The sequence below is a fragment of the Danaus plexippus genome, chromosome 4 (genome assembly GCF_018135715.1).
Source record: "Danaus plexippus chromosome 4, MEX_DaPlex, whole genome shotgun sequence".
NCBI lineage: Eukaryota > Metazoa > Arthropoda > Insecta > Lepidoptera > Nymphalidae > Danaus > Danaus plexippus.
The window spans coordinates 1,218,066-1,232,462 of record NC_083538.1 but is presented as its reverse complement, the minus strand read 5'-3'; the positions used below and the strand labels follow the sequence as shown (position 1 = coordinate 1,232,462).

Sequence of the window (14,397 nt, the reverse complement as noted above, 5' to 3'; positions counted from 1 at the left end):
TCCTTATCTAAAAAATCTGAGGAATAAAGCAAATTATTTATATAGAAGAAGAAGATAAAGCAAGGAATTCTTGTAACAAACGTTAAGACCTCTTTAAGAAATTACACCGGAAAGTTGCTCCCTAAATAATAAGAAGGGTATCGCTTACGGCCCTCAGAGCATAATTAATGTTATAAGGCAGTATTAGCTTTTCAATTAGCCGTCTTTAAGTACCTTAAAATCTCTTGTTTCAGGTGAATTCTTTAACAACAGTGCCCACGTGTAAGAAGATAGTTAATTAAATACTAAGAACTTGGATATTTATATCAGACGTGAGTTAAGTGGAACAGCAATGTTCGCCCACATTCTTATTGCAATTAATTGTACAGCACGAAATATGTTCTTGTGTTCTGTTTTATATAATATTTAAGATCACACTTTTGTTAATTATTTTTTATATAACTTTGAAGTTTCGAAATTTTTTTGTTTGAAACAAAGACGTCACAAAAATTTGAGCAATTAAAATTAAGTTCCTTTTATCCTTGAGTTAAATGGTTTTGAGCTAAATCCCAAGTCTATGTAACGGCTTCTTTCTCTTATTAGTGAAGTTGGGACAAAGGGCTTGCAAGTTATTCCCTTTGTTCTTCACTGGGATGAAACAATGGCTAATTTTGAACTTTATTTCATCAGGTGTTGCGGCCTCCCTACTCCAAATTGATGGAATTTCCTCTGTCGCTTGCATGCTCTGTTTACTTTTCAACTGTTTAACTAGATTTTCTGACTTTGTCAACACCATTTCGGCTTTGTTTATGTATTTTGTATTCGTTAGTACATCACGAAATTTACAGGCATTATACAATTGTATTACAAATGAAAGACAGGTTGAATCGAATCAACGCTGGAGAATTGAAAATGTGAATTTTGAATTGTTTCTATATTCTTATTATAATCTATTCATATAGTCGGTATCGTATAGTGTGATCAAAAATACTTCATGCAAAATTAAATATAAATCTATGAAATCGCCGTCTAAATTTGCATATTTTTATTTTGATGTGTTTATAACAACGAGGAATATTATTCGTTATGTTCATATACAAGGTATCGTTCCCTTTAAGACCTAGTCTATCAAGCTATCTGGTTTCAGGAGGCCTTGCGTGACCGACAGTCGTGGGCGTTATCACAATTGCGCCTTGGCGTCTCACTGTACAATCAGAGACACGACCCTAACCCTACAAACCATAAGCATCTTTATTACACGATGTTATAGCCGGTTTTCGTTAACGCACAATTACGCCTTTCCCAACTGTTCGGTAGTAAAACTATACGATATCATTGAAGAAACTTCATGCAATATTCTGTTTAATGACAATAGTACTAAAGTTAGTTTTCGTGTGTTTATAATTGTGATCTACAAATGCGTTGAAATAGTAACACCTCTATCTTGTATCGGCAATTACGTTGTATTTATGCGGGTAGATTGAGTTTTAAAGACCGAGTTTCGAATTACATTGATGGTGTGATTTTGTAACGTATTTTTTGACGACCGCTTAAAAGTTCTGTGATAAGAAATGTTTCTACGAATTATACTACTATTATTTTGTATATTAACAGCAAGTTACGTGGGCATCACAACATTATACATGTAAAAGATAAATTTATACATTAATCTTGTCAATGAGAAGAGTTATGTAGTTATATTGTAAGCCTTTACTCCGCAGCCAGTACAAACAGATCATACTTGTAGTACATACGTATGTATGTAAATGTTTGCGATGGTAGGTTGGTAGCCGCTCGGCTGGATCCCTCATTATTTTTCCGGTCGTCAGCCACTCATCGAGAGCAAGGCAAAATGCAAATTACGTACAGTGCTTACTACACTAAAATGGAATATAAATTTATTATTTTACTTAACATCGTTAAATGCGATCTGATATATTATAGTTTTAATACAATGAAACAATAAAATGTATGTATATTTAAAAATGTCAATTAAATAAATAAATAAATGTCATTAGGGAATTTAGTTTGGAACATTCTTGGTTATACATGAGTAAGATTTTAATATTATTTACTAATAAGCAGCGTACGCAAATACATCGTGCCCGTGAGCTGGCTCGGGTAAATTCATATGAATTCAGGCGTTTTTCTTTTCCCAAATTTTTGCAGCGTGTCGAGATGATAATGTGCTGACAGACGTGTTACCTTCGATTGATATATTGACAGATTGTATGGTAGTACAGTATAATAGAGCCTGTAGCTACCAGGATATAAAAGTCGTTTATTCCCTCTATAAAATCCGTTTAAGAACGTTAATATTCAAGCTTTTAACTGAAAATCCTAATAAAAGATTATGGTTATCTTAAAATTATGATCATTACGTGTCCATTAAATGTTGTTTCTTTGGATGGCGCGCTTATATTATTTAAAATCTAACTTTTATATCAAATTAGCTTAATTAAATACTAGGAACGTATTGAAGGAGACGGTTTGTGGTATTTGTATGTTTGTGTTGTCTTTATGTTGAAATATAAAACTTTTGAAAATAAATTAATCGCAATTAAGAAGTAGTAAACTATGAAATAGTTACATAATATTCGAAACTGACGTGACATCGGTTCCTTATCAGTATTATAGATAACAGTTTGCATTTATTTGACAGAAAAAACCTCATGTTACATGTATGCAGCTGATACCCTACATTAGGATACGTAGATCATAGAGAATATTTACTTATACGACACTTAATTGAAATTATCTCCACAATATGTTACAGTTATTAATATGTATATGACTATAAGTTTAGTCTAACTACCAAATATTCCGTGATGTTTCAATCAATACACGATAAAGTATGCCAGTATTGTCAAACACGCTATCCGAAAAGGGCTTCACAATTAACCGCTCGACTAGACTTCCTATCTCTCTAACCAGCTTCACTAATACTATATAAGGATCGGATCAGATAACATTGTATATAAATTATACAAGGTCTAATTAAGTAGACATTACATATAAAATATTATGCGACAGTTTAATGCTCTGCGTAAATCATTTGCAGAATCATATAAGTTTAAATATAATTCTTTTGTATTATATTATTCTTAATATTAATAAGTTATTGTTTTCACTGATATACTTCAGTTAATTATATAAAGGGGTTATGTGTCGTCAGTGTGTTACGGGTCTGCTTTGTGTTACGACCCTTATTCTCCTTAAGAAATAGGTCAGTGCTATCCTTATTAACGTTCATTGTGTTTGATATATTATGTTGGTCTATTGATTATTGATGGCACCTTATACATATGTAGCTGGATTTCAGATCCCTTTGTTATTTATCGATAGGAATTTGTGTGTTATCGTGTAACACCATTTGTTTCATGCCAATCGGTGACACTATATTCTAATGTATATTCCTGTGATTAATCAAGGAAATATATTAATAAATAAAATTTTATAGAATTTATATTTATATGTATCAGATTTACTTCGACTTTGTCACACGCGTTATGTTTAACATTTAAAATGTGTCGTCTTAAAAAAAAAACTGTAAATAACTTAATAATATATGAGATATTAATTATTGATTGTGAAGAAAACGATTCAAGTCTGAGAACATATAGCGACCTTCCAGTGTCTGAATATTGTTCATGAACACCGCACGTATGATGATTGGTCGGAACACCTCACGCTCAGTCATTCACAATAAGTGCTCTCAATATAAAAACCGCAATAACTCTGTCCATCTAAATGTTCCATTTTCACTGTGTTCGTATTCAGCACACGCCGGCTATATCGTTTTATATCGTCCAATCTTAATAACAGATCCTTTACATTTTGACAAACCGATTTCTATTTGCAGTTTATTTTTCGTCCGATTTAATTTATAAACTATGTTAAAAATAATTATAATTATAGATGATTATAAAGCGTATTTTTACAAAGTTTTTATTTGACTAAACGTCTTTTTTATTTAGTCTCTATTATTTATAATCTGTGTGAATATATTTTTATAAATACAATTCTTTTAGTAAACATCGACTAAATGATGCTGAAATTCTATTATCTTTATCACATCTCTCACATCATTAAACGTAACAGAATATTTTGTATAAGCCATTATTTTATAAAACATTTTTAAATACAATGCAAATCGCTTCGTAAAATTGTAAACGTGCTCAGAGTTTTGCGGTGCAAAGTGGTTATAAAGTGATCCTGAAAGCACAGAGGTCGACTTTAAGGAGTTTTTTCTTGGATGCGCGATTTTCTTCATGCACTCGTTAAAATATCATGTGCCTATTAAACCGTCTCTTCCATTTTCCCTAATGTTCTTGGCCTAAAATGTTTGGTTATAAAAGTTATTTTTACGTCTTTTAATCCGGAGATCTGGATGTGGTGTTAAAGTGTTACGAGCATATTATTAAATGCGTTAAATAAAATCATATTTTTCAACGGCTGTAGAATAATATGGTTATAGGAATGTTTTTACAAACGTATATCGTGTCTTTCCTTTTTTATAACAAAGTCAAAACCTGAAGAGGTCGTCCAGATTTAAACGAACTAAATTAATTTATAATAAATAACAGTTACCAGCCAGAAATTACTTCTATTTGATAACAATTCTTTTATAAATAACTTACCTTTTTTAATACCACATATAATGTTATATTTTATCAAATGCGATTTCTGTTATTATAGAATATATCTAACTATAAAAGGACATATAAAGTCATTAAATAAATCTATACTAAATAGTCTCTAATAACATCTATTTATACCAAGAAATGGCAAACAGTATACAAAAGTAAAAGCTTCAGAGGACTGCTATCTCGTTTTTAAACATTCGGGTAATATTCGAATCCAATAAAGCCGTACCTCACTATTTAAACAGACTTCAAAGACTGTTTGTATTGCGATGTTGGAAATACTGTGATCATGTGACATTTATTTTCTATTTATTCAATTTTAAAACATAAAATTATTTGTATACGTTTCTTTACTTTTGACTATAAATATGTAATTTGCATAAATATTTGAAAATCATAGAATGTGTGTTTTAATACTCTATAAATAATAATAATGATTGATAATGTACTATATTTATGTATCCTATGTGAAGAGTATATTTGTACTTGATATAATTTTGAATCATTTAATGTCGAAAGTGTTTCGTAGGTACGGCCGGCGACCATCATGATTTTCATTTACGCTCCAAAGAAAATACTTTCAAACAATAAAAAGGCATAGGAGCTTCATTACTCCGTTTGCAGAGTTTAATTAATTAGTGTAAGTACCGGTGAGACCCGAGAGATTGGTCATTAATTAAATGGCTCTTTGGACATCGATCTAGAAGCAAACAATATGATTTAATACTATTCGTGGCTGTTAATAAGTCGACGTTTAACTTAAACAGAGATTCAACTATAAGAGTGAAAGTATATATATATATGTATGTATGTACAACCCTAGCAATACAATTAAACATCAATCAATCAAATATCATACGTTTATTTGTATGAAGAAGAAAATATAAACGATATTGAAAAACAATAAAAACGAACGAGCTTCCGAACAGCAATCAAATGATTTTAATAAAATTTTATCAACAAGATATCACACAGTGTACTCAAACAAATAAACATATGAAAAAAATATGAATAAACGGTTAATAAAAATGTCAAAACTGAGATGCTTACGAGTATATACGAGAGTGTATAGCAAGAGACTTGGAAAATAAATGAATTGGATGTTTTCACGAACAACCAGATTCAATAAGAAGTATTTTATATTTCTGAATGACTCTTTCAAAACCCCGTGAAAGGGTAGCGGGTAGCGGTTCTTGGGAAAACTTGTTTCAAAGGTTATATGAATCAGTTGCGTGGCATTTTAAACGAGGATCGCATGTTGAAAATGGTCTTAAAAACTTGGTTTCTTTTGAGAAAGACTTCCAATTTTAGCGCTTTTGTGTAGGCATTGAATTTCAGTGAAAATTGGCGAAAGTACTTTATCACGTCATTTATTATTCAGTTCTGTATACATTGAATGAGTTCTGACGCTATGGTATGACTATAAATATAATGATTATAATATGGAAATATTACTTTTTACTTATATATAAACTACTAATTATTTTCTATTTCAGACGAAAACTAATTAATCTTCATAGATATGGAATGTGCATTTGTCCGAACCTAATGTGATCCAGAAAACAATCAACTATAAGATGGGTATAATGAAAGAGCCTCCGAGGAAATAGTTAGTGATCGCGAGCGGGGTCTTAGAGGATAATCCGAAATCAATGAGACGTGGTCGGGCAAGGTATGTTTGTTTTCTTGCCTATATCGATGTTGATGGGGAGCTTCATCAAGTTCTTTGCATTGGGATTTAAATGATAAATCTTTGACCCCATACCTTCGGAACTTTTACATAGCTAGTTCGAAGTAATTTAAAATAGACTTGTTAACTGAATTAATGTCAGTTGTACATTTTTAAACTTATTTCTTTCTTCGTTTATAAACAACAATTAATACTTAAATCTCAACTAGGTTTAGTTCAACTTAAAGACTGTTTGTTTCATTATTTGGTTATTATTTTTATTTTATTTGAAATAGAACGAACCACGAAAGTGCAATTTTTATATACTTTGCTTCATGTTTTGATTTAAGGTTTCGTTTAATTGAAGAATTGTAGTCACATAAACAAAGATGTTAAAGTTGTTATTAGAATTACTTAGAATTAAAACAGTAATTAATATTGTCTTATACCTTTGATATGTTAACTACGTGACATTTACTACGGGTGCATAATCAAGCAATTGAAATTCATAAAAAAAATTAATTCCCTCCATTACCCTAAAACATCACATAAATATGATGACATCAAGCAATGAAAACGTTCCGGTCCAAATTTAAATTACAGAAATATTATTAAGTTAAATAAAAGCGATTTGGAGAGAGAATATTTTTGGGACAAAGGGCAGCCAAAGCGTAAATAATTATGACGGTAGCCAAACGCATAAATAAAGTACTGGGTGAGTACACGTGAGTAAACGGTGAGGGCAAACAGAGAGTGTCGTTGTGTGGGGAGAGTGAGAAAAATAAATACGTACACAATCTCCACCACACAAATACACATTCGAAGGACGTAATGTGTTTGCGTTGCTGGTTCCTTATGACGAACGTGCGACAGCTCTGTTCAAACACACTACGGTTAGGCTACGTTTGGTGACGTTATCATGAGAGCACTTCTAAATATTGCTAGATTTCAGTTAAATTTATAAATAAATTTTTAAATAAACACTATTTACTAACAGTAGTTGTAATTTGCTATGGAAAGGATAAACTGTTAGAAGAGAGTCAATAATGGAGATTATTTAATTTAAGTTATATTTTTGATTTCGAAGTTAGAAGGTTCATCTTAACTTAAAGTTGAACTTTAGCCTAATGCAAGTCCGGCCCATCTACATAGCCGTAAAGCTGTGTGTTTGTTTTGGACCAGTCCATTAGATACATTTGAATTAAGCTTTATTAAACCTCCGCTGAAAGGTTGTTTGGTAAATTTAATAGATTTATAACGAGACAACAAAATTTTCTTTGTTACAAGTTCTACAAAAGTATGTAATTTTATATTGTAACACAAAAGGTAATTGCATTGACTCAAACGAGTTTAAAAACATAACTATTTAATATCCCCGGCTGGCTTACCGTTAAGTCTCTAAGGCGTGTTCTTTAAGCGTATAAGCCAAGCCATTACCTACGGACATAACTCTAGTTCAGAACGCACCTACAAAGTTAATTTATGAAGCGTCAGTTAGTACGGACATCATTCATTTACCAAACCCATTTTGCATAGGAATTATTTGTAATTGAGCAATTTGTCTTAGGTTGGGGTATCTCGTCCTTTGTAATGCGACTTTATTTATTTCATCCATCAACTGTTTCTGTGAATGCGATTCAGTGAATGCTAGTGTTTTTGTTATTCAATTATATTCTGCAGCGCGTTTTAGTTTGCTGTTAAGGGTTAGATAGCAACATATGTCACGAAAATGTAATACTCTTAATGTTGCAAAAACAGAAAAGAAAAAAGGCTTGTAATAAAATGAGTTCCATGAAAGAAAATAACAACTAAGCCACATAGTTCAAGTCCTACAATGTTGAAAACAAGTGACCGCTGCCAAAATAATAAAAATCTTAAACAAAACTCAGCCAAAAGTTCTATTTAAGAGACAAATGAAACCACAAACTTAAATTTCATAGATCGCTAAGCAAGTATATTTGCTGAGATATTCCAATTTAACTCCCGCAACGAAAATTTCGCTGTTTGTTTACGGATCCTTCACTTTCCATCCCGTCCCCGTTTCGTTTCAGTAACGTTCACGTTTTGGCACGGGATCCAGGTTCCTGAATAAACAAATGGTTAGGCTAACTTGCTAACTTTCACTGCCTGGCCACAAGCCAATCCTCAGAAACATCGCTTACAACGAAAACATGCCTTAAAAATTATTTACTCGATCCTTCGGTTTATTTTGAAACAATAAAATAAATTTCCAATTTATTTCTATATCTTAGTGCTCAACGATATTAATATTAAAAAATATTTTTGTTTGAATAGTTTTTATTGAAGAAGGTCAGGGGAATATCATGCTATGGCTGCCTAATTATAATGGAAGTGATATCCGGTTACGATTAGTTTCCTCATAAATAAAGTCCTAATCACGTTTGTTTATTTTATCTTACAAGAAATTATGACAATTGATTAATGCGCTTAAATCCTTAAAAAATCTTTTTAATATGAATTTGTAGGCATGTTTCTAAGCTTGGGTAAATTTGAAGTGTTTGAAGTGGTCGGTAAATTGGATCAGGCCTTCTTATATCTTAAAAGTGTTTGAGTAAGGTTTGAGTTTTTTGAAGAACGGAATACGATTTGTTGCTTAAGATTAAAAATGTATTAATGCTTCTGCATCCAATACTTTATAGCGTGGTGTAATTATTTACGCAATTAAAATAATCTATTAGCCTATCATGGTTCATTGGCAAAAAACACGTAGAACTGAAAAGAAAAATTTGCATAACTATTTTATAATACATAATAGTCACTTATTTCGGTATATGATTTAAGACATTCTAGTGGTGTTATTTTTTAAGGACAAATAGTTTCCTATTACTATTGTACGCTGGCACAATTGAGTAAATAACTCATTTCACAATAAGATATGACATTAAGGCAATGTGGGGTTAACTATAGGACTATTTAACTTAGCTATAAAATGCACGTGTTAAGCAATTATCTCTAAGGCATGTCTTCAAGATAATCGCTTTACAGATAACTTGCACAAAACAACTTAATGATTAATAGTTGATACTGAAATAACTGCTTATATTTCTATCTAAGGATTGTGTTTTAATATTGTAAAAGCTAAGTAATGAAGAATACATTTACTGATGAATATATTAGAAACAAGACATGGCTAGCAGCCAATGACGCGAACATTGTAAGAATACATACTGCTAAAGATGCACATATCGGATAGACGTATCCATAAAAGCTTTTATACTATCACATGGCATTTTCTATGCAAATTCCTTTCAGATTTTACGTAAGCATTTTGCATGTGAAGACTATAAGAACATAACAATGTAATTTGTTTAGTTTACTCGATTCAGGTTTAAGATATGTATACACTTTACTCATAATGTATGCGCTACATTATTCTCAGTCCATTTAGAAATCTACTAAAAATGTCCACGATGAATATAAATACACATTAGGGTTTACGTATTTTAGTATTCTTATACAGATCAGTATTTGCAATGTAATAACGACGTTTTCACAAATATAAATACTATAAAAGGTTTGAGGATTTTATAAGCTCCCTGACAAATCACAAATATAGACCATCGATTCCCGAGTCCTGGAGCGCTGCGTCTTCACCTTATCTGAATATTTAATTCATTTGACTGTCGCTAGTGAAAACGCTGATGGCAGTGTTCTGTCTTCGATCAAATTATGCGTCAGGCTCACGCATTTTCTTGATGAATGTGTACGCAAATGCGCATCAACTTGAAACAGAATTATATTTATCTGACGGGCGCAAAAGGGAAGCACGAAATTCGTTTTCCGTGGAAAGTTAACTGAGTTAAATCTCCAAATAAAAGGTGGGTTGTGGAGTCAGCAGGCCCAGTTGCTGAGTTGCTATGCTAATGAAGTTCCCACCGCCACCCCTCGGAACAAAACAGTCGTTATCTCTCGCGATGATCTAAATCTAAAGGGCCCGTTACTAGTGATTACAGACGCCTCGAGACATGCGATTGTTCCCGCGATAGCAACATTCTCTTGTTGTGAACTAAATGTTACCCAAAATAATTATAGACCGATGAAAACCCTTCTCAGTTTGTAGGTTAAGTGGTTTATATTGTTTTGGTTTATATTTTAAGGACTACTTTAATTAATTTACTTCAGATTTATTATATCATATAAACAGTTAGTACTAGTGACGTTTTCTTGTTTATAATATGTTCGTAGGACACAGTTATCCATGTTGGAAAGTTGATTAAGTAAAAGATAACTAAACTGCTCTAGAAAGAGGCCATCAAAGTTTTACAAGACGAGATCCTATCTTTATTTGATGATGAGATCGTGTTAAAGTTGGAGCTTTGATATCGAGATGCTCATTTCAGTTAGAAAATTGTAAATTACATTTGTTTCTAAGATTTCGCTTCTGTAAACTTAATTTCGGAATAACTCATAACGGTACTAAAAATATAATTCCCTTTTAGGCTTTTTGTGCCTTTTATGTCTGCTGAGTCAAATATTAACTAAGGTCAGTGATGTATCAAAGTAAGAACATAAAGAATAAAAGCATATTTTATTAATATGATATAAAATAAGATAACGTATGTGACTCTTTGGGGAGTGAGAATTTTTTTCATACTAAACGCAATAAATTTTGCTAAGTAATAATCAAGCAAAAGTATTCATTAACTTATTAACAGCCTTTATTTTATCATAAAATCCGCAACGTAATATGAAACGGTTATTTCACTTGAAACGATCACATTAAATAAAAATCATCAAAGGCCAGATATGAAAGGCATGAGTTGTATATTTATAAAAACCAGATCAGTGTCGTCCTATCAGCAAAAAAAAAAAACCAAAATAAATGAGTTATTTATAAACTCAAACATACAGGTAGACGGCTTACGAGAAAGATTTTCAACATATACACATATATATATATATATTTTAAAATTCAGAAATTGTTCCTAGAAAATAATGTCCAGTTTTTTTTGATATAGCATCAATATCAATCAGGATCTTATAGACTATAAAACTTGGAAAGATAAACAAGTGAATATATTTTTAGATATAAAAGTTTTCATCTAAAATAAGGGTGCGTAGGTTGTAAAATAAACGTTTAGGAGAAGGCTGTACCGGAGTCGTAACTCGCTGTCATTGACTCCGGCGCTAAATAATTGAAAGGAAAGAGTGAAGGCTAAAAGCCTAATGACACCAACAAAATTCTGTTTTACAACTAACCCACAAATTGTGTCGCCTTGGAGATTCGCTTATTATCAGAATGTAGGCCTACGGCCGTATGAAAATCGCTGGGACATTTCTATTATGATTTGTGAACATTTAACCACATTGCGTTCTAGTTTTTTTTAATACGATGAAACATTTACGAATTAAAAATCAAATCTTAAATATGATAAATCGGATGTTTGAACTTTAGTAATGAACAAGTCACCTATAAGGTTACTGTATAGCATTATGTACGGAAAATAAAATCACTATTAAGATAAACGCTAATTCAATCGACGAACTTTGTCGTCGCTAGCCGACGATGTTTACTTTTTGTTCTATGGCTTAAAAACTGGAATTAAGCGACGTCCGTTTTAATTAAATAAATAATTAAAGAACACTTAATTATTCTATTCTATTAAATAAATAAACAAAGATTAATGCATTTAAAATTATAAGACAAAGAAACGCGTTAGTTACTCGGCTCTGAGTATATGAAAATTTATTTGAGCGAACGACAACTTCATTTCGAACTTTTGAAACTGTCATTAGGTTAAGGATATAATCGAATCTAAGTTATAAAAGTAATAAACTTACGAGAGAACATTGTAATAATATTTTTTCAATAATAAATTTCTTTCTGACTACAAAAAAAAATGATTTGTAAAGATTTTGATGAACCTGATGATGAAGCATGTTGATAAGGTTAACTTAAATGTATCATATGGCAGAGTAAAGGTTCGTTTGTTCTAGTTTCGTGTAGTATGAAACGATTGATAGAGGTTATTATTTCGCAGCGGGATAGTTCATGGTAAGGCTGACATGCTTATTTTTCATTCCGTAAAAATTTCATCCCGGCAAACATTTTTCATTAAGTGAGCAAAAGTGGGAAAAACTTTATATAAAATAGGAGATGACCTATATGATATTTATATTTATAAAATTAAATTTTTTTACTAGTTTCAACTGTATTTTGTTTTGTATTATCTTTATTATTCTTGTAAAATTTACACCAACGCCGTTTCAAGAAAAGACAAGCAAACATACTTTTTTTGTGTTATTTAGTTAATTAAAATGTATTTTTGATGTTATATCGCCATAGGACACTACATACGTGTTATATTATTTATAAACACGATAGTTGCCTCTTATAACTTGATCCAACGGAGAGCAGTTTCAATGTTCTGGAGGCAAATTGGCTCCTTTCATGTCAATTTCCGGAATGTCTTATTACAATCGGGTGCTGTTTGTTGGCTAACAGAACTTGTAGATAATTAAGTCATCCTGGAAGAGGTGCCTGATCTAGACTCTGTGGAATCTGGTGATGTACAAAGGATATCAAGATAGCTATTTAATCAGTGCTCGCTGCAAGTTTAAAAGCTACTGTTTCTCGCTCACTTCCTGGTACTGGTTTTTGTGGCTTGAGATGTTTCATGACAGGAATTTTATGTAAAGGGAAGATATATCCTTATATTACTATAAGTGTGAGTGTCGTATTACGTAAGATCAATGTGTGAATGGTTTTTTATTCAAAGTCATAGTCATCTTCGATATCTTATTTCAATTTCAACGCTCCATTGATTGCAGATGCCGGGAGCGGTCTTCTTTTGCAGTCACGATGAGCGAGCGAGACGTGCTTATGTGTTGTCATCCGAGTAGAAGAAGGATAGAATCTATTTTTCTATGGGGAGACGAAAATATCGAAAAAAGTTATCACATCAAAGTCTCCGCGTCCGTAAAGGTCTCATTAAAAGTGCTTTGTGAAAGAAGTCTCTCCAATTTATAAGGTAGTAAGCGGTAGATTGGTTGGAAAGTAAATAACGACATTCCCTGTTGTTTAAGAGAAGTCCCTACCGACGGGTTAGATTCTTCTTGTTAGAACGAGGCCCGACCATACCGTATTTATTATTGGGACGGAGAAAAGGTATTCAATGGCAACGAAAAAATAAGAAAGCACTCTACAATCACGACACTCGAGATATTTATAGAGTGTCTTTATAGACGCCTTGTTATTTATAAATAAGAACAAAATTCTATTCAAACTATCAAATATGTTTGATGTAAGTAATACATAAAATTTTTAAATCATTCTGCTTTAATTCGTTGCTAAGTTAAAATTTATAAATAAAAAAATGATTTTTCTCGTGACAATACAAGTATATAAAATATTCTTCGGAGAAACATTAAAATATATTCCTACTTAGCGAACCCCTGAACATGCTACCAAAACTTCATATAACTTTATAATTTTTTCTTTGAATACAGAAACTTTTTATAAGTTCGCAGAATCAAGTAGTTCAGCGTCCAAAATTTTTGGTTTGCAAGTTAGAGGAATCTACAAAATATGAATCCCAAATTCGAATTCTGCGCTTCAGAACTTACGATGGAGTTTCAGAATCTGTCAATGGCATAGTCGCGGAGTTTGCTTTTAAAGCATGACATTATTTTTTTATTACGGCGCGTGAGCAAAAATGTACTTATTTCTCGCTCCGTTGATCTGAAAATGTGACATCAGTGTGTGAAGGCGTGCCTATGAGCGTATATCGCGATATTTACGAGGTGGCGTACTCTATATCTCAGGCTCTTCAAATTACGGTCACTGGTTTTTATTCTGAGTGATACGTAAAGATATCGACTACAAAACAATACCTACAGAAACGAATCGCCGTTTTCACATTTTATGTATCTGTTGTAAAAAATAAATATTTATCAATCTAAACAAATAACTAAACCGCGCAACGTAAAATCCGAGCCTGACATACTCATGTTAAAAAAAAATAACATCAAAAAAAGTATTTTTATCGTACGTTTTTAATTAACACATTTTGTCGTCAACATTAGTTAGCCTAACGAGGTTGTTGTTAACTGAAAAACGGTTATGTGTGAGCGTCAAGTGAC

General features: G+C 31.9%; 2 protein-coding genes across 6 annotated transcripts in view; one reads left to right on the top strand and one right to left on the bottom strand.

Annotated features, from left to right (window-relative positions):
• The window catches only part of LOC116768781 (CUGBP Elav-like family member 4), a 281,956-nt gene that overhangs the window by 29,309 nt on the left and 238,250 nt on the right, over positions 1 to 14,397 (bottom strand). The window lies entirely within an intron of this gene.
• LOC116768782 (parkin coregulated gene protein homolog) overlaps positions 1 to 14,397 on the top strand; it is a 204,071-nt gene that overhangs the window by 32,792 nt on the left and 156,882 nt on the right. Inside the window, exons 2-3 of one of the 3 annotated variants that reach the window (XM_061526835.1) lie at positions 234 to 311; positions 6,122 to 6,297. The gene's annotated coding sequence lies outside the window, so the exon portion shown is untranslated. Of the gene's footprint in view, positions 1 to 233; positions 312 to 6,021; positions 6,040 to 6,121; positions 6,298 to 14,397 lie in introns of those variants that run through there. The other 2 variants (XM_061526837.1, XM_032659607.2) reach the window with 2 other exon arrangements.